Genomic DNA, 12,991 nt, shown 5'->3' on the forward strand with positions numbered 1-12,991 from the left:
AGTAGATGAGCAAGTGACAGGGCAACTGGCTTAGCAGAGACAAGAAAGCTGAGGTCTGTCTGTGAAGACTGGCAGATGTGAACACACAGCTGGTTTGCACCCCCGAAATGCAGAAAGGCTCAGAACCAGAGGCACGGAGCACTTCTGCAGAGAGAGATGTAAGATGGGGCAGACCATAAGAGCACTGGTTGAAAGTCTTTCTGAGAAGCACTGAGACTGCCATATCCTTCCAGTGCCTCTTGCAGTCACCCTCCCAGCCCCACTCTGGCAGACAACTGGAGCTGTTACTGCTATTCGAATATAAGCTCCCCAAGGGCAAGATTTTCATCTTCTTTGATGGCTGGTGGATCCCCAACGCTTAGCATTCTGCCTGGCACAATGTGCCAAGGGGGTGCTAGATAAATCTTGGTGGAATGAATACATGATCAGGCATCCAGAAATTATGGACATGAGGCACAGTTGAGGAGAGGGTCCTCAAACAACAAAGGCAACTGAAAATCTAGATTTGGAAAACAAAACACAATTTAAAAACATGACCAGGCACCTAGAATGAGGGTAGCTAGGCTTAAACTTTCCCCCATCCCTAAGCAGAGGGTCTGATCCTTTCCAGTGACTCTCCCTGGCCCAAGAAAAGAGACCTATGGAGACCAGGAGATGTCTGCAGGCAGACGAAAGAACCAGAGCTATACTATGTCACCTTCTCCCCCCAACTCAATAAGCTAGGAACACGCACAGTGATGTTCCAGTCAGAATCAGCCCTGAATCAGTAAACACTGGAGGAAGGCTGCCAACATGAAAGACTCCGATTTTGAAAGGGAAATAGAGGAGTTCCCCTGTGGCTCAGTGGTAACGAACCTGACTAGGATCCATGAGGATGCGGGTTTGATCCCTGGCCTCGCTCAATGGGTTAAGGATCTGGCATTGCAGTGAGCTGTGGTGTAGGTCACAGATGCAGCTTGGATCCTGCGTTGCTGTGGCTCTGGCGCAGGCTGGTGGCTACAGCTCCAATTCGACCTCTGGCCTGAGAACCTCCATATGCTGCAGGTGCAGCCCTAGAGAGCAAATAATAATAATAATAATAATAATAACAATAATAATAAAATAAAAAGGAATAGCAATGTTTTGTAAAGAAAAAAGAAACTCAAAAAACAGGGACAATGAAAACAGAAAAGAAACCCCAAAAAACATCATTACTACTCTCAAAGAGATGAGAAGATATTTTATCCACATAACTAAATATTTATTATTAAAAAAGGAAGTGTATGTGGGGGGCAGAGTGAGTAAAAAGACATTTAGAAAATAAGAGAGGGGTTTTTTTAAGTGCCAAGGCAAAAACAGCCCTTAGTAACCTTGGACGTCATCAGAATGTATATCTCTTAGAGGGGAAATTTGTACTAGGAGGTGCACTTTTAGAGAAAAAATAATCCATTATAACATTTAATTGGAAAAACTCATAAGTATTATTCATATATAAAGGAGTACAATACCGTTACTATAATGCCACAGTAAAACACAAGTACAAAAAATAACAATAGGAGTTCCCAGAACTCCTACTGAGTGGAAATGAATCTGACCAGTATCCATGAGGACACAGGTTCGATCCCTGGCCTTGCTCAGTGGGTTGAGGATCTGGCATTGCTGTTGCTGTGAGTGGCTGTGGTGTAGGCCAGCAGCTGCAGCTCTGATTCAGCCCCTACCCTGGGAACCTCTATATGCCATGGGTGTGGCCCTAAAAATACAAAAAAAAAAAATACATATTTTATAAGGACACATACAAGTAAAAAGATACACAATAGAATTAGAATGTTTGTTAATAGGAAGGGAATGGAAGTGGGAATAGGGTAAAAAGGGCATGAATGAAAATTCGATCAATCAAATAAGAGAAGGCCCTTGAACAGATTAATAATGAGGATAACTCAAGAATTGAGAAATACAGGGAGTTCCTGTTGTGATGCAGTGGTTAATATATCCGACTAGGAACCATGAGGTTGCAGGTTCAATCCCTGGCCTTGCTCAGTGGGTTGGGGATCTGGTGTTGCCGTGAGCTGTGGTGTAGGCTGCAGAGGCGGCTTGGATCCCACACTGTTGTGGCTCTGGTGTAGGCTGGTGGCTACAGCTCCGATTCGACCCCTAGCCTGGGAACCTCCATATGCCGTGGGAGCGTCCCAAGAAATGGCAAAAAAAAAGAAAAAAAAAAAAAAGAAAAAGATAAAAGAAAAAACAAAAACAATTGACAAATACAATTGTCTAAGGTTTCTGCACTCGAGTTAAAAGCATGTCACTGTATTATTCACATTCTCCTGGTTGGAAATGACAGAAACCCAACATGTAGCTATCATAAACAAACTAAAAAGAATGTACTAACTCACTGAAAAATCCAGGGGTAGTTCTGCTTCAGGCAGAGTTGGATCCAGGTACTCAAAAATGGTGTCTACAACTGTCAAGTCTCCTATGCCAAAACTTAGTAACTGAACCATTTTACTCTGTTCATGAGCTCATACGTTAGGAATTCAGGATAGGCTCAACTGGGTGGTTCATTTCTAATGCACTTGGTGTCAGGTGGTATCTAGCCAGGGCCAGAAGTTACTCTTCTACAACAGCTTTGTCATTTACATGTCTGGTATGCTGGTGACCCTTGTCCACACACACACACACACACACACACACACACACACACGTACGTTATGCTCAAGCTTGGTTTTTACTCAATCGATGTTTGTGTATTTTATAATGAATAGCTTAGCATGTCTAAAGTTCCTTATTTCCATCATCTCTTCAGTAATTCATTCTGTTAACATGCACTGATGGAGCCTCAGGAAATAGTCACAGCCTTGCAGTTCTTGTTCAGGGTTCATGGTTTAGTCACTAACAGGGTCTAACAGGCTTCATAGAGTAGAACTAAATATACACAGATCTTGGCTGAGAACAGACCCGTGTCCTTCTGAAACCAGAAGGCCTGTAGGCAAAGCTCAGTGCATTTAAAATTATAATGTGTTGTACAAACGTGAGGGCTTATTACTAGTCATGGACTGAATGCTGTCTCTGCATAGAAAAGCTCCCTTCTTTCCAACTGTCACTCACTATAAAAGTTATTTTTTTATATTGAAGCCATAGAAGTTGGGGTATTTTTTTCATTGTTGTGGTTGGTTGGTTGGTTGGTTGATTGGTTGGTTTTGTTGTTACTGGCTTAGGAAAGGAGCACAATTAGAGGTGCCTTCTAGGAAGAGTAATCAGGCCTCATTTAGGGTGGATTGGGAGAGAGACTAGCTCTGTGATCATTCAGCGGTTTTTATTGTGCACTTCATCAGTAAAGACTTTGAGTATGCAGAGCAATATATGCATTTTTATATTATATACCTGAACTATTATACTAACAAATGGAAAAGAGACCCCAAAAAATGTAGCAATAATTTCTAGTATTTCTATCCTGCCTCCAGTGAACTGTCTTGAAGACAAGTCAGAAGGACCAGTGGAGAGGCTTTTGCAATGATCAAGTGAGGTTTTAAGAAAATTAGTCACTTGTCAAGCTTGTTGTTAGGACACTAACTATAACCTTTCTCTTTTAGGAAGGAGGAATAAGCATGCTATTATGGGATGGAAGTGCTGAACACTGGTCCCAGTGCTACCAGCCTGAGAAAATAGGTCAGGGTGGCAACTCCATTGTGAGACATAATTAATATTTGTAAAGGGTTTAGAGCCAATCAGAGTAAGAGGCATGGTCAAAGGCAAGATTCATAATGACTGCCAGGTTCCTCAGTTCCCAGCAGATTCCCAAAATGCAAGATAATCTACCAAGAACTTGGGCAGATTTACAGAGAGAGGAGCTAAAGTGAAGTGGCCAGCGTTATACCCCAAATGTCCTCAAATTGCAAGTGAATAGAATTTTACATATGTCCTTCTAGTCTTGGAATAAGAGCCTCTGCTGTCAGCAAAACTTGTTCAGTTCCCTTACTTGGTATTCAAAGCCTCGCATGATCTGGCCCTGGTCTAGCTTTCATTCATTCAATATTTAATGAGCACTAGTATACATCAGCCAATGTCATAATAACTGAGGATCCAACAGTAAGCCAAACAGACATAGTAGGTGCCCTCACATGGCTTATAGTCCAATGATGGAGACAGACAATAAAAAATAAATGTACAAAATAATTTTATGTAATGAGAAGTGGGAAAGAAGACTGATGCCTGGGTTAGAGACAGGGCAGACAGCTGCTTATAGTCTGGATGGAATAAAGGAACTGATTTTGTCTCCTACCTAAAATAACCTAAAAATAGACAAAATGTATGAAATAACAGTTTGAAAAACACTGTACATCAGGTGACAAAAGGATAGAGATCCCGGAGAGGTGGAAAACAAATAAAAGGACCTATTTGTTTACAAGTCCCCTAGCCAACTGCTTTGATGGAGTTTCTAGGCAAAGCAGGTGGGGGGTAGTTCAGGACGAACTAGGGGGAGAGGGTTCCTTGAGTTGGGGAGATGGGGGTGTGAGCTCAGAGAAACAGAGGCAAGTGGGACTCACAAGAAAGTGTACCGGACAGAAGAGAGCTGGACAGAAAGAGAGCCCAGAGTCTAGCCACAGGTCCCCCTTGAGAATGATGGTGAGTCTGATGAGGGATGAACTTGGCACAGGTAAAGCAACTGCCCAAGGCCACGGAAGAACAACTGGAAGGACTAAAGGTAACCGTGCCTGATGCTGACACAGGCCCAGGGATGTTGCCTTTTCCCACCAGCCAGGCTGGAAATCTTCAAACTTTATTATGGATCATTGGGTAGACAAACAGGTCTTGCTTCAACAGGAGGAATGATTAGCCCTAGAGAGTGATAACTGCTTTAATCCTGCCAAATGAATCTTAAAAGCAAGGCCTACAAGGATAAATTTGGTTCCCATAACTTAACTATATTCCAGAACAAAGATCAAGGCTATATATAGCAATACAAAAATATCCAGCACAATTCATCAGAGATCTCTGGAAGTAGATCCATGCCCAAAGTGATACTAGGACCATCCCTGCCTAATAAATATAAGAAAAGATGCTCAGTTTTCCTCATAACCCAGGACAAAGGGAAAAAAAAACAACACTAAGACACCTGGTGAGTGTCTAAACAGGAGAAGACTGTAGTCAGAACACTCTTTAAACTAATGCACCTTTATTACATTCAGAATTTGAACATGGTAGGTAATTCACAGGGTAGTCTCAAGAGAGACATAGTCAATATTTTTATTTTTAGAAATACTGGGATAATGGAATAAGACCAACAATAAAGCCAGGACTTTGTACTTAAGTCCTAGCACTGTTGTTGGTATTATTCTATTATCTCAGTATTTCTAGAATAATACTGGAATACTAGAAAAAAAATAGCATTTTAATCACATTATTCTGAGATTCCCCCGCACTCTGAAAAAAAAAAATTGATATTTTGAGAACCGTGCAGTGTAAATTGGAGTCACAGAGGTTGCAGGCTTGGTATTTTCCATTCTCCCCAGAAAATAAAGCTAAATGAAATTAACAGGTCTGTTATCAGAGTGCTAGAGAAAATACTTTCCATTCCTATCACAACCTAGCTCACAGGTCCACATAAGCTGACTGTGTCTGAGTCAAAACCCAGTAGCATAAGCCATAGATGAACCAATAATCTAATCATTTACCAGACTGTTTCTCTTTATGACCCTGCAGGGGCCTTATATTTTCTTCAGGGAAGATCTGGGATGAGCAGTTGACAAAGAGAATATTTCTCTTGAACCATTTAATTACTTAGCATCTGAGCACATTCCCCATCGGGGCCAACATCCAGCTCTTCTGGCCAAATTGAGCAAGGGCCTGGCGTGGCCAGACTGGCACTAGCTACCCTGGCTTGTGTGATTTCTGTAAGTGAGAATGTTGATGCTGGGCACCACTGATGGTGAAGGAGAAACATCCCAAACCTTCTCTGTGTACCCAGAGGCTATATGGATTACACAGGAAGGGAAACTTTAAGGGAAACTGGAGGAAAGAGTGGTGGAGGAATGAGAGGAATCACTCCATCTGGCCCCAATCTTCCCCCATTGGAGCCTGGTCCTCTCCTATCCTCCACGACTCCCCTGGCTGTTTTTCCTCCAAGTATGGGTTGACTCTTTGGAGACTCCTCCTCTCCTAGGAAAATTTACTTTGTCCAGAATTTCCTCAATCATTTTATCTTGGAGGGACCTACCCAAAAGGAGAGGAACCCCCACCTTCTACCTGGTCCTAGCTCAAGTGGAAGAGCATGTGAGGGCCAAATGGGGAATATGTTGGTTACCCTATCTCACTGGAAAAATAAGGATGAGCAGGAGGAGGAAAGGGGTAACAGAAAGAAAAGAAGAAGCAAGGGAAGGAGGGGGAGTAAGAAGGAAAATACATAGACTTTACCCAAGGACTCGCATCATCTCTTTGCTGTGTTATCTTAATCACAACTCAGAACTGGAAGGTATTTTAAAATACACAGATCATGTTTCGGTTTTGTTTTATTTTTTTAAGAAAATTTAAATACATTAAAATCTGAAGAATTAGTAAAATTTAGCCTACAATTTGCCATACTGAGCAAGTTTTCTAGTCTAATTGTATACCCCATGGGTGGCCACACTTTTTCTCTAAAGAGACAGATAACATATTTTAGGCTTTGCAACCCATAAAGTTTTTGTCACAACTCTTCAGCCCTGTCATTGTTAAGTAAAAGCAGCCAAAAACAAAAGATAAATGAATGGGTGTTTTAGCCTTCCAATAAAACTTTAACAGATGGCCAATAGTCTTGCCCTCTGCCTGGTTAACGGAATACCTTTTTTCTTCTTTTATAATTTGAGATATACTATGGAGAAAAGCCCATATTATTCAAAGAAAAACTATATATGCAATATAAAAAAAAGTGTAGGTTACCCACAACCCTACCATCTTGAGAAAATCACTATTAACATTTTGCCAAACATCATTGCAGATACATTCATATAGACACTTATGCTCATGTGTGTATGCTCTTTTTTTTGTACATTAGTGGGAAATTCTATGCATGCTATTCTAGAAATTGCTTTCTACACTCAAAAATATATTCAGGGCATCTTTTCATGTGAATATATTTACATCTACCTCTTTTCAAAGAGTGCTTTCAATGGAGGTAACATATCTCCTCTGACAGATATCTGAGTTGCTTCCCTTGCTAGCCTCTACACCTACTTCCTAGTAGACTACCAGTTGAATTCCTCCACTGATGGGAAATTTGCTAATTCTTGAGGTTACGTATGTGACCTCTAGACAACGGTGTCTGGGAACGTCAGTTCTCCAGAGCTAGAGAGCCAAGCACTGTAATGAGTTTATTTTGAGTTAGTAATCAGCTAACTTGAGTTAGTGCCTCAATTTTTGGTCACGCCCACCCAGGCCTCTGGAGACTTCCATCCATCTGAAGATGGGACCGCTTTCATTGACTACTGATCTGTAGTCATAGCTTGGGTCATAGCTCCTGCCTGTGTCGGTACACGTTTCAACAAGTTCCTTGGGGATTTCCAAAATTATGGGTGCTTCTCCCTGACCTAACTTCTACATGGGAATATGGCAGCCTCTGACTGAGCAGAAAAACCAGTTTATGAAATACTTACCCAGGTAACCTATTCAAAAGGAGGGAGCTCTCCATAACTTTTAGGGCAGGTTCAGACAAAGAGTGTGGCCATATGCAATAGGATAAATAAAATACTCAGGAAGCAACACTAATATCCCAGAGAAATGGTTCTGTAGTCTGTGGAGGTCTGACCAATCACAGACTGACAGATTTGCCTCATTTCTTTCATCTCTCTTCTGCATCTCTTTCTAACTGAGCCTTTAGTGGAGGTGTTACTATTGAATATTGAGTAGACATTCATAGAAGTAGAGCTTCACCTATGAATTGCAATTCAATTTTTTAAAAAATCAGGTGTCCTGAGGTATAAAACAATTTCTCTTGCTTGCTTCATGAGGGATTATATAGCAAAGAAAGCTATCTTTTTAAAAAATTTTAAATTTCATAGAATTGGGACTTTAGAGACCATTGTAAATTGCTTTATTTTAAAGACAGGCAACAGCCCAATAAGGCGAAGGGATTGCCCCACATTCACATAGATTGTTAGTGGCAAAGTCAGGACTTAATCTCAAAGGCCTTGTCTCTTTATGCATAAAATTTTTCATAGGCAACTGATTGATTGATGGATTGATTGATTTGCCTCAAGTGCCATTGGAGAGTGGAAAATAGACCAGAAAATAGAAGGAGAAAGAAAAAAAAAAAGCTTTAAAGAAATCTTGAAAAAGAAGAAATAGGAAATTAAATAATTTTATAGAATAAGAGAGATAAAATGCAACCAAGCATTGCTCAGGTTGTACATGGAAGACCCTGCTGGGCTGGGCTGAGTATGCCCATTACAACTGACTATAAGTCTAGTGAGATCCTTGGAATAACCCACCTATAGCATATACTATGGCGCTTCTTCTAGACCCTCTCTTCAGGGCTGACACACCTATTCCCAAGTTGGGAATATTGGGTCTGGACCATTCAACGGCTGTGTCCATCAGTGGGCACTGCCCTCAGGGAATTGCTTTACCCAATGCCACAACTCTTCCCAGGAATGCTGGATATGGAGACACCAAGGCTCAACACCCTGGACTCAATTTGGTCCATTTTTGAAGAGTGCCCCCTGAACTGCAAGTCCAGCTGTAACCATGTTGCAAAGCAGCCTCTTCCTCCGCCCCATCCTGCCAGGTGTAGCCTTGCTTCCTTACAGGTGTATCTTTTTAAACACTGGCCAATCAAGCCTTTGTCATGCAAATTATATTTCCAGTCCCTCAGTCTAAGTAAAAGATACAACCCAAATTCACATTTTGTGTGTATCACTGTCAGAATTGGGAAGAAAACCCGGGTTTCCTGCCCCATCATCTTTTCACCTAAACCATCTTCAACTGCTATACCTCTCCCTCTGGCTAAAGCTGTTTGTATACAACTTGACATGACCCACTGTCCTACGAGGTGGGCTCCCAAGGTGTGAGATGCTGACAAATAGCATGTTGGTCAAATGCTTGACCAATCAGTCAAGCTTTACAAGATGATTTTGGTAGTACTTGGATATGCTTGTTTTTACTTTAGTAGTTGTTATCTTAGCTTGGGATTCCCCCAGAAGCTGACCCTGAGATGAGAACTCAAGTGAAAAGGACTTATTAGCATGCAGGCCAGCATCGCTGTGGTGCAATCTGTAAAGTCACACACCTATGCAGTCACAAGAGCCCCATGCTTGGCTTAACATTCTGCTGTTGCCATCTTGAAATTTTTAATAATTTATGAACATTTAAAAATCTTGTATAGGGCCCTGCAAATCACACAGTTGGCCCTGATTAGGATGTGTTCCAATGTGAGGGAGTGGGAAGTAGGTCCTAGAAGGGTAAGAAGGACAAGCAAGCATGTAGCATCAGGTCCCACAGAAGTGGGGAGAGAATTTGGCTCAATCTGGCCACCATACTCCTTAATCACTGATTAAAGGCTGAAGCGGTGGTGGGAGAGCATCAATTTCCAGGTACTTCCAGCTGTCCTGTGAGCAGGCAAAGTAAAGCCTGCAGCTCGGGGTGGTGTTCTGACAACAAGGTGCAGGTGCCAAGTGCAGGGGAATGAATGCATACCTGGAGCCAGTGTGTGTGAAACTGGAGAAGGATCACAGGTGAGGGATATGGCAGAGCACTGACAACCGTTGCTGGAGTTGGGCATGTACTTTGATCCAGAGTAAGAGGCTGCTGCTAGCTTTTCAAAGTCAGGATTTCACAGATGAATTGACTAACAGCAAGCCTCATATATGTAAGAAATAACAAAATTAAGTCAATTAAAAATATAAATTAAAAATCAGGGGAGTTCCCGTCATGGCACAGTGGTTAACGAATCCGACTAGGAACCATTGGTTGCGGGTTCGAACCCTGCCCTTGCTCAGTGGGTTAACGATCCGGCGTTGCCGTGAGCTGTGGTGTAGGTGGCAGACGCGGCTTGGATCCCGCATTGCTGTGGCTCTGGTGTAGGCCAGTGGCTACAGCTCTGATTCGACCCCTAGCCTGGGAACCTCCACATGCCGCAGGAGCGGCCCAAGAAATGGCAAAAAAAAAAAAAAAAAATCATATAGAAGGTACAAAGAAGAAACGTGAAATTACTGAAGTTTGCACACAGTGGAGCAGAAAGAACACTGGATTGAGGGTTGTGGGTAAAAGGACAAAGTCTGGGGCCAGACTCTTTGCAGTGAATTCTGGCTCTGCCACTTTTGAGCTGCCTGGCTTAACCTCCCTGAGCCTACCTGCTAGGGTTGGTAGGATGATTAATAAAATTAATATATGTAAAGCACTTAGAGCAACATCTGCCATGAAAGTGTTAGCTCTTATTATTCTTGCCTTGCTCCTAACTAGATCAGTGCATCTCCAACTATCTGTGGGATTTTATTTTCAATCTGTTGCAGGCTGATGCTTTTATCCAACATGATAAATACAACATGAATAATGAGAAAAGTAAAAGAGACATACCAAATACAAGGCCATATTCTTCGTTATCAAATTTAACAGGCAGAAAATCGCACAAATTGCTATAAAAGTTTTTACATGCTCACTTTCACTTTCTATGCTTATCCCATTACAGATGGGTAACAGTTCCCAGACAGTCATTGTTCTGTGAGTCACACACTGAATAGTACTATATTAGAAAAGTTTCAATAAGCCCCTTAAGTTCTTGGTGTCTCAGTTTCCAGATGAGATAACGTACATGAAAGCATTTACTATCCAGTGCTCCAGAAATGGAAATTAGTGGTAGGCATTAGGAATTGATTCTGTAATCTGTGGCCAAAAGATACAAACTCCAGTGGATGATGGTCTTAGTTTCAGGTGGCATCAGGCTGTTGTGTTTAGAGTAGATCCCTGGAACTGTCAGTGTCTGTGGATCAGTCAAGCATTTCCTACCACCTTACAAAACAGAATAAAGGAGTTCCTGTTGTGGCTCAGTGGTAAGGAATCTGACCATTACCCATGTGGACCCAGGTTCGATCCCTGGCCTCATCCTGTGGGTTAAGGATCCAGTGTTGTGGTGAGCTGTGGTGTAGGTTGCAGATATGGCTTAGATCCTGAGTTGCTGTGGCTGTGGGGTAGGCCAGCAAACGTAGCTCTGATTTGACCCCTTGCCTGGGAACTTCCATATGCCCTGGGTGCAGCCCTAAAAGACAAAAAAAAAAAAAAAAAAAAAAAAGGAAAGAAAAAACGGAATAAGAGTGAAGATAATGTCTTCTTGGAAACCCTTGGCTCCTGCTTCCCTAGGCCTCACTTCTCTTCAGTTGGTGAAACGCAACACACAGACATCCTCCACCAATGTTTTAAGACTCCATTTCAAGTGTGGACTCTGCCCACACTGGTTCTAAGTGACCTACTTTGGCCTCGGCATCTCTTTTATCTCCACCCTGTCAAACAAGAAAGCAGACACCTAGGAATGTGCGAGAAGTCTGCTGAGTGATACTATTTCTGCACATCCATCTTTTTCACTCTTTCTGGACTCTTTCTGGACTTTTTGAGGGTGACATCCCCACCCCCACCACCAATCACCTTTATTGCAGAGCTTGGCACATAGCAGACGTCAATGACTGTTGAATGGCTGTATTAATAGTTTGAAGTCTACGGAAACGAACGTGGCTTTTCAAACTCCTGGACCCTGAATCCATCCAGAAAAAAACCAAAGCGAATTCCGTTCATTAAGCAGAACTCTGCCAGGTACTGGGCATTCGGAAACACAAATCTCATGGTGGAGCAATGGAAGGGAAGCTCATGATGGGCGGATGTACTTCACATTCAACAATCTGCAGTTATAGCTCCACTTTCTGGGAAGCAAAATCTCTGTGTGGCCCCAGGGCCCTTTAAATTTTGCTGTGACTGTTTTCTTAAGAAATTCCTGGAGCAGAGCCTAACTTTTGTGTAGGGGGTTGGCAGAGCACATATTCGCGGCCTAAGGGACGGTTGGCATAAGGGTTGGCAAGGCGTTCACACGCGAGGGAAACTTCCGAGGAGTGAGAACAGCCCTGTGCAGGGTCGTGAATGGGGGGTGGGAGGGAACCGAAGAATCTTTGAACTCCAGGGCTTTAGGGAATTTGGGGAAGGGAAACTGGGGGTGGCCAAAGCGGCTAGACCTTTGCGGGACTTCAACGCTCCCCACCTCTCCTCTCTGCCAGCCCACGTGCAGCAAAGCAAGGGTTCGGCGGCCGAACTGAGTAAGAGCCCGGGCGTCTGGGCAGGAGGGAGGAGGGCTAGGCCAGGAGGAAGGAGTCCGGGCCGCCGCCGCCCCGCCCGTCGGGCTGTCCGCCCCGCCTACCCCGAGCGAGGCGGAGCCGGCGCCCGCCCGGAGGAGCAGGAGGAGGAGGAGAGGTCGGAGCCGTCTCCAGGAGCCCTTAGAGACAGAGTCCCCGGCAGCAGCGGTGGTGGCAGGGGCAGCGCTCTGGCAGGCGAGTGAGCACCGAGCAGCGGGCGCAGGTGGCAAGTCGGGTCCCCGAAGGGACCAGGGCGCAGCGCGGGGCGTCGGCTGGCCAGTTCGGGAGCCGCCTCCGAGTTCCCAGTGCTGGGAAGCGAGATGGAGGGAGGGAACGGAGGAAGGAAGGAAGGAGGGAAGAGTGTCCCAGAGGGCGGGGACTGGTCCGGGCACTGGGCGCCGGAGACCGGGATGGGGGAGGGAGGGCAAGGGACGCCGAGACCCGGAGACGGACGGCGCGCTCGCCCTCGACGGGCGGCAGCGGCCGGAGGGCGCGGGAAGCCCGCAGCCCTGCGGGTCCAGGGCTGGGAACCGGCCCCCGGGACGAGGGCGGGAGCAGGAGAGAAGGTCTCCCGGCTCGCTCGCTTCCTCACCGGCCCGCGGCCGTGCGCCCCGCGCCGGGTTGGGGCTGGGAGGTTTGGGAGGTTCCGGGGTTCCCAGCTCCAGCTTGCGGCGCTGCCAGGTTTGCGAGAAGGGCCGGCAGCTGGGGGCGAC

General features: G+C 44.4%; 1 protein-coding gene across 5 annotated transcripts in view; it reads left to right on the forward strand.

Moving 5' to 3' along the window:
- The first annotated feature begins 12,355 nt into the window (after positions 1-12,355).
- GNG12 (G protein subunit gamma 12) overlaps positions 12,356-12,991 on the forward strand; it is a 136,235-nt gene continuing 135,599 nt past the window's right edge. For 2 of the 5 annotated variants that reach the window (XM_084958135.1, XM_021093257.2), the window contains exon 1: positions 12,400-12,501. The gene's annotated coding sequence lies outside the window, so the exon portion shown is untranslated. 5 annotated transcript variants of the gene reach the window in all.

The sequence above is a fragment of the Sus scrofa genome, chromosome 6 (assembly GCF_054392235.1).
Source record: "Sus scrofa isolate SSC_HxYL_T2T_F1_AM1 chromosome 6, Sscrofa_HxYL_maternal_Yorkshire_Landrace_v2.0, whole genome shotgun sequence".
In the NCBI taxonomy this organism is placed as follows: Eukaryota; Metazoa; Chordata; class Mammalia; order Artiodactyla; family Suidae; genus Sus; species Sus scrofa.